The sequence below is a fragment of the Podarcis erhardii genome, assembly GCF_964252035.2.
Source record: "Podarcis erhardii genome assembly, chromosome: 16".
NCBI lineage: Eukaryota > Metazoa > Chordata > Lepidosauria > Squamata > Lacertidae > Podarcis > Podarcis erhardii.
Genome location: NC_138514.1, coordinates 4,486,608 through 4,499,975, shown reverse-complemented (window position 1 = coordinate 4,499,975; position 13,368 = coordinate 4,486,608). Strand labels below are relative to the sequence as shown.

The 13,368-nt window shown below is 44.3% G+C and overlaps 1 protein-coding gene across 5 annotated transcripts in view; it reads left to right on the top strand.

Annotated features, from left to right (window-relative positions):
* Window positions 1-13,368, top strand: part of LRRTM4 (leucine rich repeat transmembrane neuronal 4) — a 431,703-nt gene that overhangs the window by 402,900 nt on the left and 15,435 nt on the right. The gene's annotated exons all lie outside the window — the stretch shown is intronic.

Sequence of the window (13,368 nt, the reverse complement as noted above, 5' to 3'; positions counted from 1 at the left end):
TATCAGTATCTTCACCCCCACAATCACCTTGTGGTGACCAGAAGTCCCTATGTCATTTGACCATTTTGGCCCATCTCCTCTTCCTGGGCCTGTGTTCCTTCATATACAGTGCTACCTCGGGTTAAGAACTTAATTCGTTCTGGAGGTCCATTCTTAACCTGAAACTGTTCTTAACCTGAGGTACCACTTTAGCTAATGGGGCCTCCTGCTGCCGTTGCGCCGCTGCCACACAATTTCTGTTCTCATCCTGAAGCAAAGTCCTATTTCTGGGTTAGTACTATTTCTGGTTACAGATAGGTAGCCGTGTTGGTCTGCCATAGTCAAAACAAAACAAATTCCTTCCAGTAGCACCTTAAAGACCAACTAAGTCAGTTCTTGGTATGAGCTTTCGTGTGCATGCACACTTCTTCAGATACGAAGAAGTGTATCTGAAGAAGTGTGCATGCACACGAAAGCTCATACTATTTCTGGGTTAGTGGAGTCTGTAACCTGTAGCTTCTGTAACCTGAGGTACCACTGTATAGCACATTTTGCCACTTCAGGCAAAACAGAAAATTGTGCCTGTGTTGCCACCACTGCCACCTGAAGCGACTGGAGGTAGCCTGGGGAAGTCCTGGCGTGGGTGCAAGGGATCAAAAAGGAGGCCAGCAGAGAAAGAGGAGATGAACAACAAGCACAGAAGGTGGCGGGCAGCGTGCTCCTCAGGCCCTGATCTGCCAGACCTGCCAGCCGTCCCCAGCCTGCTGCCTGAGGCGACTGCCTCACAGTGCTTCATGGGCGAGTCAGCTCTGTTCATATCAATACGACTTTGTCTTATATCACACGAAGCCACTGGTCCATATAGTTCAGTGTTGTCAACACTGGCTTACAAAAACTCTTAGGGTTATTCTAGGGACTGAACCTGGGATGTTTTCGCAGGCTTGAATATAGGTTCTTCTTCTTCTTCTTCTTCTTCTTCTTCTTCTTCTTCTTCTTCTTCTTCTTCTTCTTGATTTTTAGACATTCAATAGTGTTCTAATACGTTTTATCCTTTGGGGAAAATGGCAATATAGAAAACATGTTAGAACAAGTGAAAGAACTAAAACAACTTATGGGTTGGATTGATTTCTTTTTTAATGTTTGTGTGTGTGTGTGTGTTATGGGGGTGGGGTGGCCTGCTTAGAGTTGGAGGAAGAAACAGAATAGGTAAACAAGAATACAATATATTTTGGAAAAGCTGAATACTCGATCCAGAACTCAAAACTTCCTTTATAAAGTATGTTCAACAGTGCCACCTAGTGCTACCTGCAATGATGATCTTGTTTTTAACCCACCCACACATCCATTCACCGCAGGGTATGTGGTGCTAAAATCATATAATATTGGCAGAAACAAGAAGGCAGAACCCCTATCTTACTTTCTTGAAGTGATCATATTATGGACAGTGGAAAGATTCAAGTGGATTTGCGTAATATGGCGTAATTCTAGTGGTTTTGTTTTTACCATTTGATTTGACCATCAAGAAAGCAAACATCAGATGTCGGAAGACATATTTGCTTCTAGTATTCTTACCATATTGTTAATGAATTACACTGTATGAAAGAGAGAGTGAGAGAGCAAGAGAGGTTAATCACTCACAGAATGGCACCAGGATTTGAAGCAAAGAAGACTCTTCTGAATTAGGAGTATCCCCTGCAAATATCAGTTGAACAAAATGGACTATATTTAATTTAATTTACTGTTCCAGAAGTCAGTTCGACTTCCAAAACGTTTCGAAACCAAAGCATGACTTCTGATTGGCTGCAGGAAATGCCTGCAGGCACTCGGAAGCCTCAGAAGACCCATCAGACATTCGGCTTCCAAAAATAGTTCGCAAACTGGAACAGTCACTTCCAGGTTTGTGGCATTCAGGAGCCAAAACTTTCAGAAACTAAGCTGTTCCAAAACCAAGGTATGACTGTACTTATAACATGAAGAAACCCAGAGCTGTAGGTTCCCAAGTCACCTCCCATTTGGGGATGGACTACGAGGAATGTTCTGTTTTGGCCTTCAGGCCCATACCTGATACCCATTTGGAATATGTTGAATGTCTTTAATGACCAAGTAAATGACCTAGGATGCAACCAATTGATTCAATATGGGGGGGGGGGGGCCTGAGGGCAGGCAGAGTTGTTTCATTTTACTTCAGTTACTGAGGCGAGTGGCATTTTTCATTAGATCTCAACCAGCCCTCCAGAAATTCAAGGGCTCTTTGGTTCATGGAGGGAGTTGGGATCCAGTGGAAGCCCCAAGTGGAGTATGACGGTTTCCCTGTTTATCTCTCCAGTCCATGATCCCCTCTCATGTTGTCCACCCAACCTTCTGAAACAGAATTTAGAGGAGCAAAGGGGCTGCAGCAGGAAGGGGAATAATAAAAATGCAAGGACCCCTTCCCCTGTCAGGAGAGTTCCACTAACAAAGCTCCACACGGGATGCTCCCACCATCAAAATCTTAGTTAGGAATTTAGGAGGTAGCTAATATGGTCCCCCCCTCCATGCTGTGGTTTTCAACACCTATAAATCCCAGCCAGCATGACCAATAGCCAGGGATGATGGGAGTTGTAGTCCAAAGCTTTTGGAGGGGGCCACATTGGCGACTATGCCCATCGTACATCACTATGAAAAGATATTAACTTTTAGAAGTAGAAAACCTTTCTCCAGTACTTTAGAATGACAGCTATTAACTGGCATTGTAATATTTCAATTAATTCAGTAAGGTAACAAAACCAAAGAATTTGTTGTAGGAATTAGGACCCTGTGGCAAGCCGTTCAAGTTAAAAGGACAGAGGCTTGCTTACTTTCTTTTAATGAGAGATTAACGATCATTCAAGCATGGGGAGTCAGGCTCCCAGGGGTGCCCCTGTATCAGTGCCTTCAAAATGTTCCACTGTGGCCCACGGTACCCGACTGAACCACAGTATTTACAATGTCAGAGCTAGGAAATCAATGCTCATCACACAGGGCAAAACAGCTAATGTATCCATTACAGTGAAAACTGTCTTCTGGAAATGGAAGCAATTACTCCTTGGGGTCTCAATGATGCAGTATGGTTAATTCATGAACACGGAGTACGTTCTTATTATATGCATTCTATAAGGGCTCATCCAGACTTCCTTTTGCTCCATGCTTTTCCCGACACAGGTCCATGCTTTAAAGCTCTGTGTCTGAGGGTTTTTGTTTTTGTTTGGTCCCTGTGCTTTCCTGGGGAAAACCCACATTTTACTGCTGAATCAAAGCAAACAGCAACCTGCAGAAAACCTGATTGCCATTTGCTCTGATTCAGTGGTAAAAAGAGGGTTTTCCTGAGGAAAGCGCTATGATGGAAAAACAACAACTGCTCAGACATGAAGCTTTAAAGCCCAGACCTGTGCCTAGAAAGGGGGCACAAAAGGAAGTCTGGATGAGCCATGACTTTTGTAGCAGATTCTTTGCCAAAACTGCAGCAAGGACTTCTGCTTTTTTCCCAGTTACAGTTAAGAGTCGTCAACAGGCTCATCGCAGCTATCTGCCAATCACCCATTCCCACCACCCTTCTGAGTAATACCCCTCCCCACCTTCTCACTATATAGAAAGGTCCGGTGACTTCTGTTTCAGTGTATCTGAAGAAGTGTGCATGCACACGAAAGCTCATACCTAGAACTAACTCAGTTGGTCTTTAAGGTGCTACTGGAAGGAATTTTTCTATTTTGTTTTTTCCCAGTGTTATTGTTCCATTGAGAATTTGTGATTTCAGCTATGGAATTTGCTCCTGCAAGAGGTAGTAATTTCCTGCAGCACAGATGGCTTTAAAAGGGGTTAGAGGCAGTCGTTAGGAGCTAAGGTGCCTATGTCCTCTCTCCACTGTTGGAGGCAGTGTGCCTCTGAATACCAGTTTCTAGGAATCACAAGTGTGTGTGTGGGGGGGGAATGCTGCTGGACTCAGTTCCTGCTTGCACGCTTGCCATGAGTATCTGTCTCACCAGAGTGGTGCATGCTCTAGTTATCTCTCACGTGGACTACTGCAATGCGCTCTATGTGGGGCTACCTTTGAAGGTGACCCAGCAACTACAACTAATCCAGAATGCGGCAGCTAGACTGGTGACTGGGAGCGGCCACTGAGACCACATAACACTGGTCTTGAAAGACCTACACTGGCTCCCAGTACGTTTCCAAGCACAATTCAAAGTGTTGGTGCTGACCTTTAAAGCCCTAAATGGCCTTGACCCAGTATACCTGAAGGAGCATCTCCACCCCCAACGTTCTACCGGGACACTGAGGTCTAATGCCGAGGGCCTTCTGGCAGTTCCCTCACTGCAGGAAGCAAGGTTACAGGGAGCCAGGCAGAAGGCCTTCTCGGCAGTGGCACCCGGCCTGTGGAATGCCCTCCCACCAGATGTCAAAGAGAAAAACAACTACCAGACTTTTAGAAGACTTCTGAAGGCAGCCCTGTTTAAGGAAGATTTTAATGTTTAATAGATGGTTGTATTTTAATATTCTGTTGGAAGCCACCCAGAGTGGCTGGGGAAATCCAGCCAGATGGGCGGGGTATAAATAATAAATTGTTTTTGTTGTTGTTAATCTGGTTGGGCACTGTGAGAACAGAATGCTGAGCAAGATGGGACTTTGTCTTGATCCAGCTGGACTCTTCTGATGCTGCTAGGGCTGAGCTGTATGAAGCAGTCAGAGTGGAGCAAGGAATCAGAAGTTAGGAGGTTTTGCAAGGAGACAAAGCCAAGGGAAAACCAAGCAAATTCACATCCCACACAAGAATCCCCTTACAGCCCTTCCTCTCTGGGATTAGTGGGGCCAGTCCACAGCCTAAAAATGCTTCACTGACCAGGGAGACTATAACTTTGTGGCTCACCACATGCACAGAGAGACAAGAGCTCCTAGCTAGTCCCAGTGGCTTGTGACACATTCAGGTGGACACCCCCCAAAAAAAATAAATTATGAGGTTGGACCTCCCCCCTCTACCCCCTGTCCATGCCAGACAAAATTTAGGTGCTGAAGAGGAGAACACTCCTTCTTTCTTGCTACTTTGTAAATTTCAGGTTATTTTTCTGAGCATCTCTGTGTCCAGTTTGCTATTAGGACCCTAACAGGGTCCCATGGTCTAACAGGGGTCCCATGGCACATTATGCAGTATCTTGAAACTATTGAGGTCTGACTTTGATGGATGTCTAGATAGGAGGCTGCCTAGGAACCTTGTTCATGCTACCCTTCTCCATGGCAAATATTCAATATATCAGTGTACTGGGGGATGGGGTAAGTAATTATCAGGAGCTAGAGTCAGGAGCAGGTCAGCAATAAAATACCTGTGTTGGTGAAATTAATTATTTATTTCAAGAAACCAAAACAGTGCAGGCCTAGTGATCACAGAAACTCTTCCCAGTAGCTCTTGCCCCAATGAGGCAGTTGCAAGGACTCTCTAAGGCAGGCTTCCTCAACCTCGTCTCTCTAGATGTTTTTGGCCTACAACTCCCATGATCCCTAGCTAGCAGGACCAGTGGTCAGGGATGATGGGCATTGTAGTATCAAAACATCTGGAGGGCTGAGGTTGAGGAAGCCTGCTCTAAGGCTCCTCCCCTGGTTGCTTCTCCAGCAGCCTAAGGCTCCATCATCTTGCTTCTCATTGCTCTGCCCTCTTCATTTCTATGCATGTTCTGGGAGACCAGGGGGAGGGTAGCTGGTTGCAGCCATAGGGGGAGACCCCCTGTCCTGCCTAATCTCTGTCTTCTGGCCCCTCTCCTCTCCTCTCCTGCCTCTGGGTCTGGCTCTGTCACAGCCTCTTCCTGCTCACCAAACCCTGTTACCTCTTCAGCTTCCGACACCTCCTCCCAATTTGCCTCCTCTTCTCCTCACAACCACTCATTGTTGTCCCACCACCAATCCCCTGGCTCTGAGCCTTCTTCCCTTGGGGGTTCCCTAGCTGGTTCCTCCCACCACTTCTCTGCATCTAGCCAACTCATGACAGCAATAGACTTTATTGGGTGATGTAGGACTAGTTCATAGCAAGGGATGGAGATGTAGTGAGGAAAATTTATGGTATCTAACTGGAGGCTGGGGGTGGATGTGTGGCAACTGCTCTTGTGAACATTTACAAAAAATGGATGAGCTATTGCAAAACACGGTGAGTCATAGCTTCCCATGACTCATACACAAGTGCATTCCCTCATACATCTTGTAATATAAACTCTTATATTTATCATTTAGCTGTTCTCGAAATTATTTCCAATGTATCCACTTGGATCTTAAAGATGGCAGCTATTCCTTTTCCAGATGTGATGTAATCAGAGATAGGAACTATTATTTCCTGTATCTGTTAACTTTACTTTATTGGTCTACCCTAAAAAAGTTCCTGTGTGAAGCACACAAATATTCTGCTATCACAATAGACTAGATTGACTTACCTCAATTATGCCCAGGAGAAGTCCAGTGCTAGTCCTACCTGGTTGTAGACTCAGTGAACCTAATTGCCATGACTAACTAGCATTGGTTATAACCCAGTAGACCCATCTCTGCCATCTTGAGGAACACTGGAATGGAGAGGTGGATGAGCTCTATTCTATCCCTATCATCATGAGTTATGCTACCAAGGCCTTTCATTCATAAGCTTCTCTTTTTCTAAGCTACTGTAGGAATCTGTTCTCAATTTCTATGGTATGTGAGTAGGAGATGGAGTTGGCTACAATTTGCCTCATCTCCATATAAATGAGAACTTGAGATGAATGCATTGTCCGTCTGTATTTTGATGGGTGAGAACAATTAACCTGCTTTAGAGCAGAACGTGCTGGATGTTCATCGCACCCGACATGTGCCCCTCCTGGAGTGTAAGTGCCAGGGAGATATATTCAGTAGTGTGCACAGTGAGGTGAAGTGGCTAACAAAGTCAGTCTAAATTATTCCCCCTTGTCAAAATATGCAAAATGTTCATCAATCCACCCCCATGCAGAGCTTGCTTGATTATTTGGGTATTGAAATGCATGGTAATCCTGTGAAACAATTTGGCCGCTAATTGGAGCAGCCTATTATATGTAATGTAGAAGGATATGCAGAAATAGCCTGCGCCCCCCACACACCGCTTTGTGCAGAGCTCCAATCATTAAGATAAATTGGCTCCCTTAGATTTGCTATTAGTCTTCATGAACTCATCGCTACACCTATTTACTTGCCTTGTGCATTTAAATGCCTCCTTCTCTGGTATATGGGAGAAAATTGAGTACTTTCTGCTTGTCCCTGCTGCTTTCCAGTACCTTGGGCATAGGGAAGATGTTGGGCAGGCCCAAGAGTATTTTATTCCTTGGGTGGAGGACAAAGCAGTATTACTCAACATACAGAAGCCAGCCATTGTTGTTGTTTAGTTGTGTTTGACTCTCCATGACCCCATGAACCAGAGCATGCCTTGGAAATGTTCACTTTCTTCTCAAAGCTTCTCCTTTTTTATGTCCATGGAGTTTTCTTGGCAAAATACTAGAGTGGTTTGCCAGTTCCTTCTCCAGCCAAACCTTTGACACTGGCTGCTTCCACCCAACCTGAGCGCCACAGACTAGCATAGATTTCTCCTACAAGGCTTCACAAGGATTTCCAGCCCCCTATCACTTGCTGCCTTGAAGCAGTTGTCTCTCTGTGCCTAATGATAAGGCTGGCCTTGGAGAAATACGAGCAAGGCATCATTTCAAAGTCATATTTCACTTTTGGAGCAGTGAATATTCCTGTATTGCTGGAAATCACGAGTGGGGAAGAGTTGCTGCTGATTTCGGCCTTTCCATAACAGGCATAAATCTGATTGACATAGTACTGACTCCTAGGGGCAAGGCAGTTTTGGCCCCCTGAAAATATTTTATGAGGGGGCCATGCCCTCTCAATATTCAGAGGACATCGTACAATGTCACGTTAGCCCCTCCCCCAATCCTCTGGAGAAGCTGGCGCCTGTACCGATTCACCATTATGAGAACAGAATGGTGGACTACGGGAGCCATTGGCCTGAGGTATCAGGCTCTTATTATGTTCTTTTTATTCTTACTTGTCTTCTCCACAGTTTAGGCCTATGGAGACTCACCTACAGTAGAAATGAAAGCAGAAACATTCAAAAATATATTCAGAGTGCAAAGAGAAATTTAGGACTTCCTTGGGCTCGATCTCTGACTGTCCCTCCCGCAACTGTCATAAGACCTCTGAAGAATATATCAATTGCCAGACAGCTTCCTGTAGAACAGAAGGATAGCATCATCATGTGTCTTCAGACCATTCTTGATTTCATCCTTGATATAGCAGGAAGGGCCTATTTTGTATTGCACCAAGCAAAGAATATGAGTGTTTTCGTGACATTGAGAGAGAAACCGCCGTTTGAGTCAGAGAGAAGCAGAGCTGAAAGATCTTTATTTCTAGGTTTGCATGTTTTTATCTCTGGTGACCTGGTGAGGAGCAGTAGGTTTGTTGTTCTATAAGTGCTGTTTTAGAAGCTGTTCTAGAAGTTTGTTTCTGGTCAACTTATATACAGTGGTGCCTCGCAAGACGAAAAGAATCCGTTCCGCGATTCTCTTCGTCTAGCGGTTTTTTCGTCTTGCGAAGCAAGCCCATTGACGGCTTAGCGGATTAGCGCTATTAGCGGCTTAGCGGCTTAGCGGATCAGCTGATAAGCGGCTTAGCGGCTTAGAAAAAGGGGGGGAAAGGAAAAAAAAACCACAGGAACTTGCAAGACATTTTCGTCTTGCGAAGCAAGCCCATAGGGAAATTCGTTTTGCGAAGCGCCTCCAAAACGGAAAACCCTTTCGTCTAGCGGGTTTTCCGTCTTGCGAGGCATTCGTCTTGCGGGGCACCACTGTATTGATAAATAAACCCAAATATCACAAAAGGTTGCAAGTCTTCAGTAATCTCCCTTCCAAAACATGCCAAACTTAGTGTTGCTACTGGAACATCTCATTGCTACGGGAAGTAGAGAGTGCATGGCACCATAGACATTGCCTCCACCGGTGAGGACCAGATATTCCCAAACCAAACACATAAACTATGCTCCACCAACACAGAGGCTAAGAACTTTACCTTCATGGGCAACTGTTATCAATTTCCCCCAAGTCCAAGAAAGAAAGAAAGAAAGAAAGAAAGAAAGAAAGAAAGAAAGAAAGAAAGACATGAGACAGGATAGTAGGTCGAAGACACACAACTTTATTACAATTTCAATCTGCCTTACTTGAGTTCTTGTTTTCTGCTATTGCTCTTACACTATGGAATGCCCTTACCTGTGCTGTGCATGAAGGTACAACAATTAGTTGATTCATGCATTTGTGAAAATTTTTCTTTTTGCTCAGGCTTTCCGTGGCCATTAGATCAGACATTATTTTATGTGTTTGAATCTTCTGATTTTCTCTTCTGATTTGCTTTTATATGTTCTTCTGCCCCTCCCTTTATATTGCTGTGTTATTGGTTTTAGGATGTGCTTTTGTTTTTGTTTTAAACGGTTTAATGGCATATTATTTGTTACCTAGTATATGGCTTAGAGATGTTTGAAATATTAAGCATTTCACAAATGTTTTGAAATAAAATAGCTAGATTTTGAAGGCCCATTTCTCTAGGCATCACGCTTTACACGTGAACATTGATGGAGGAGTATGTTGCACGGGTGGCACTGTGGGTTAAACCACAGAGCCTAGGACTTGCTGATCAGAAGGTTGGTGGTTTGAATCCCCATGATGGGGTGAGCTCCCGTTGCTCAGTCCCTGCTCCTGACAACCTAGCAGTTTGAAAGCACGTCAAAATGCAAGTAGATAAATAGGTACTGCTCTGGCGGGAAGGTAAACGGCATTTCCATGTGCTGCTCTGGTTCGCCAGAAGTGGCTTAGTCATGCTGGACCCGGAAGCTGTACGCCGGCTCCCTCGGCCAATAAAGCGAGATGAGCGCCACAACCCCAGAGTCGGCCATGACTGGACCTAATGGTCAGGGGTCCCTTTACCTTTACCTTTATGTTGCACAGGAACATAAAAGATTGCCTTATACTGAACAGAGCATTGGTCTATCTAGTGCCCTGTCAGGGGCTCTTCAGGATTTCAGGCAGGAGTCTGTTCCAGCCCTACCTGGAGGTGCCAGAGACTGAACCTGTTGCTTTTTGTGTGTAGAGTTGATCCTCTGCCACTGAAATACAGTCCTGTTTTCAGGCTACTCTGTGTGTTGTTGAACATGGGAAGTAGTGAAGAACACTCAAATGAGCTCCTATTATTAACTTAATTGGAAATATGACACACAGCTCAGTGTTGATAATGCCCAAACAGATGTCAAAGAAAGTAAGAGAGAGAGAGAGAGAGAGAGAGAGAGAGAGAGAGAGAGAGAAAGAAAGAAAGAAAGAAAGAAAGAAAGAAAGAAAGAAAGAAAGAAAGAAACCTGTTGTACAAGAGTTCTCTCCTCATCTCCCTCTCCCTCTAAGAAAGCAAGTTTGAAGAATATTAGAGTAGCTGGAGACTGTTAGATCATGGCTGACTGGTTTGGAGATCGGTCAAGCATGCTGTCTCTTGTTGACGTGAGCTGCAGACATTTTCCCCTTAAGAGTTTTTTGTGCTTTCCACATGCAATTCATAGGGTAGTTTTGCTTTCCCCTGTAGGGTACTTTCTGCCTAGTCCTGTTCACACTTAAAATTCATTGCAGCAAGCAAATGACAACAGCAGTATCTAGAAACTACTTTGCACATAGAATCATTAATGTATATTAGATCAAATATAAGACTGATGAGTATTTGTTTATTGTTTATTGTTTAATTCTTGGTCACTTTTTGTTTAGTCAGATGCCACTGCCCTCTACTAACTGCCCTCATTAACTATATCCTATACCACAGTGGGAAAATGGGTGATCCCGATTCTCTGTGGCCTTCAAGCTTAAAAAAATATCACTGTATGTTTTATACCTCTCCCTCCCCCCTCCACCCAAAGCACAGCTTATTAGTTGCAATAAAATGCCCTAAAACCTTATTTCAGGCAATATTTAACAAAATTGCATTGTTTCAAGTGGATGTCAAAAATTAAGAGGCAGCAGAGGGTCTTGAAAATGGTTACGTATTATTCATTTTAGTGATAGTTTACAAGACCTGTGAAAGAAGACACCCCTGACCATCATTCAAGGTGCCCCAGAGCGCCACGGCACACTGGTTGAAAACCACTATTTTAGGACATTGCTTAAAGCACACAAGTGCATTTCCCTTCCATAACAGATGGGCTTGATGCTTTCAAAAAGAAAATCAGACCATAGTTGCAGTCATATGCACACCTTTTTAAACATGAAGCAAAAACGAGGAATGGAAAATAAAGCATAAAATGTTATGGATGATGCCAAACTCATGAGCAGAGGCAGCTGAATTTAGGTCAAATGTTGTCATTTCAAGTATCACTCTGAAAACACTGGTTGCACTATATTAAACCATATGCATAAACTGTGGCAATCACTGCCACATTGTTTTCTCCTCCCTCCCAGAAAGAACTCTGATGTGTTTTATAGTGATAGCAGGGACAAAAGTGGTCTGTGAGTAGGTGCATGGAGGGAAGCTCTTATGGGGAACCCTAGTGGAGCACCGAAAACCTAAGGCAGCAGGTATTTTGTGACTAGCTGTTAAGAGAAAATTGCACAGTGTTCAATTGGATTCATTTTATTGCTTACTCCAGCCCCTGTGGCATCATCATTCCTTCTAATAGCAAATGCTGAGTGCCTAAAGGACTGAAGCTGGAACAGGGCCACTGAGAAACACAATGGTGGTAACCAGCATGCTCAGGGGGGATCCCAAGGTATACAAAAGGACAGCACACTGAACAAAAGCAAAATGGGACGCTCCACCTACAGCCTTGCCTCCATCAGGGTCAAGCATGCTTGGTGGCCTGGAAGAACTGTGGAATGTTGAGAAATAATGGAAAATAATACTGAAGTACCCAGGGGTGGGGTCAGCTGGGAAGTTGTACTTACTCCTTCCTACAATTTTGTTGAATTCCTACATAAAATGTATGTCTAGACCCCTCAGACTATTGTGCAAATTGCTGCTTGGCTCTTATTCAGATGTTGCACTTCTCTGAATGTTGTGACACAGTCCCCAGCTGTTGAAACATATCCAAATATGCATTCATTTATTTGATAGATTTGTAGCTCACCCTTCCTCCAAAATGGAGCACAAGGTGGCTTAGAGCAATGATGATAAAATGCCACCATCATAATACAGTTGAACCTCTACTTACCACCGCCTCTTCTTATGGTCCTTCCAAGTTGTGACTGTGAGAAACCGGTGGGTTTGCCGTCGCTCGCACATGTGCAGGAGCAGCAATCGCCGTTTGCACATGCGCAGAAGCTGACAATCGCCGCCCGCACCTATGCACAACGGCGCCTCTCCCAGCGACCTGTTTCGATCTCCGGATGGACCTCCAGAACAGATTATGGTCGCAAATAGAGGCTCCACTGTAAAACAATTCATAAAACCAACAAATTACATTTCTTCTTGTGCCATGCCTAGAAAGCATGGGGCTGAGTGGTTTTTCCTTGCTGTTTAACAATAGAGCAGAACAAATGGCAATCTGGCAGAAAACCTGAATTGCCATTTGTTCTGATAGAGCACTAGAGAGCAGTTTTCCCCAGGCAAGGTAAAAGGTAAAGGACCCCTGGATGGTTAGGTCCAGTCAAAGGTTACTATGGGGTGTGGCACTCATCTCACTTCAGGCTGAGTGAACCCGCGTTTGTCCACAGACAGCTTTTCTGGGTCATGTGGCCAGCATGACTAAACTGCTTCTGGTGCAGTGGGACACTGCGAAGAGTGCTAGAGCGCACGGAAGCACCGTTTACCTTTCTGCTGCAGCAGTACCTATTTATCTCCCCACACTGATATGCTTTCAAACTGCTAGGCTGGCAGAAGCTGGGACAGAGCAATGGGAGCTCACCCTGTTATTTAAACATGCATTTTGAAAAGATTAAACAAGGCTGGTGGAGGAAATGAAAGAAAATGGAGTTTGGGGTAAAAATGTTTGAAAGTGGCCATCTTTTCTTCCCGCCTAGACATTGCTTATCTTTGTTGTCAGTTCCTCTGCCCTGGTTGTTAGTAATTTGAAGTTTTCACATTTAAACAATGGGATGCAAAATAAATGAAATAGTGCAGGCATTTTATCTCCTTGCGGAGGACACTCCTCCATTTGAACAGCAGGCCCAGTTTAGAGACAACGTGTTGCATCCAATGTAGTGCTAGTCACTTAATAATATGCTTGTTCGGCTGGTGACATGTTTTGCGCTGGTGGAATGCTGTTGTATAAGAGAATGCTTAAGCAGGTTGCTGGTAACCTTCAACTAGTGCAATTGTTGTGTTGGCAAAATTATGCAACATTAGAGCTCACCTGTCTGCTAGCACAAGAGCACCAAT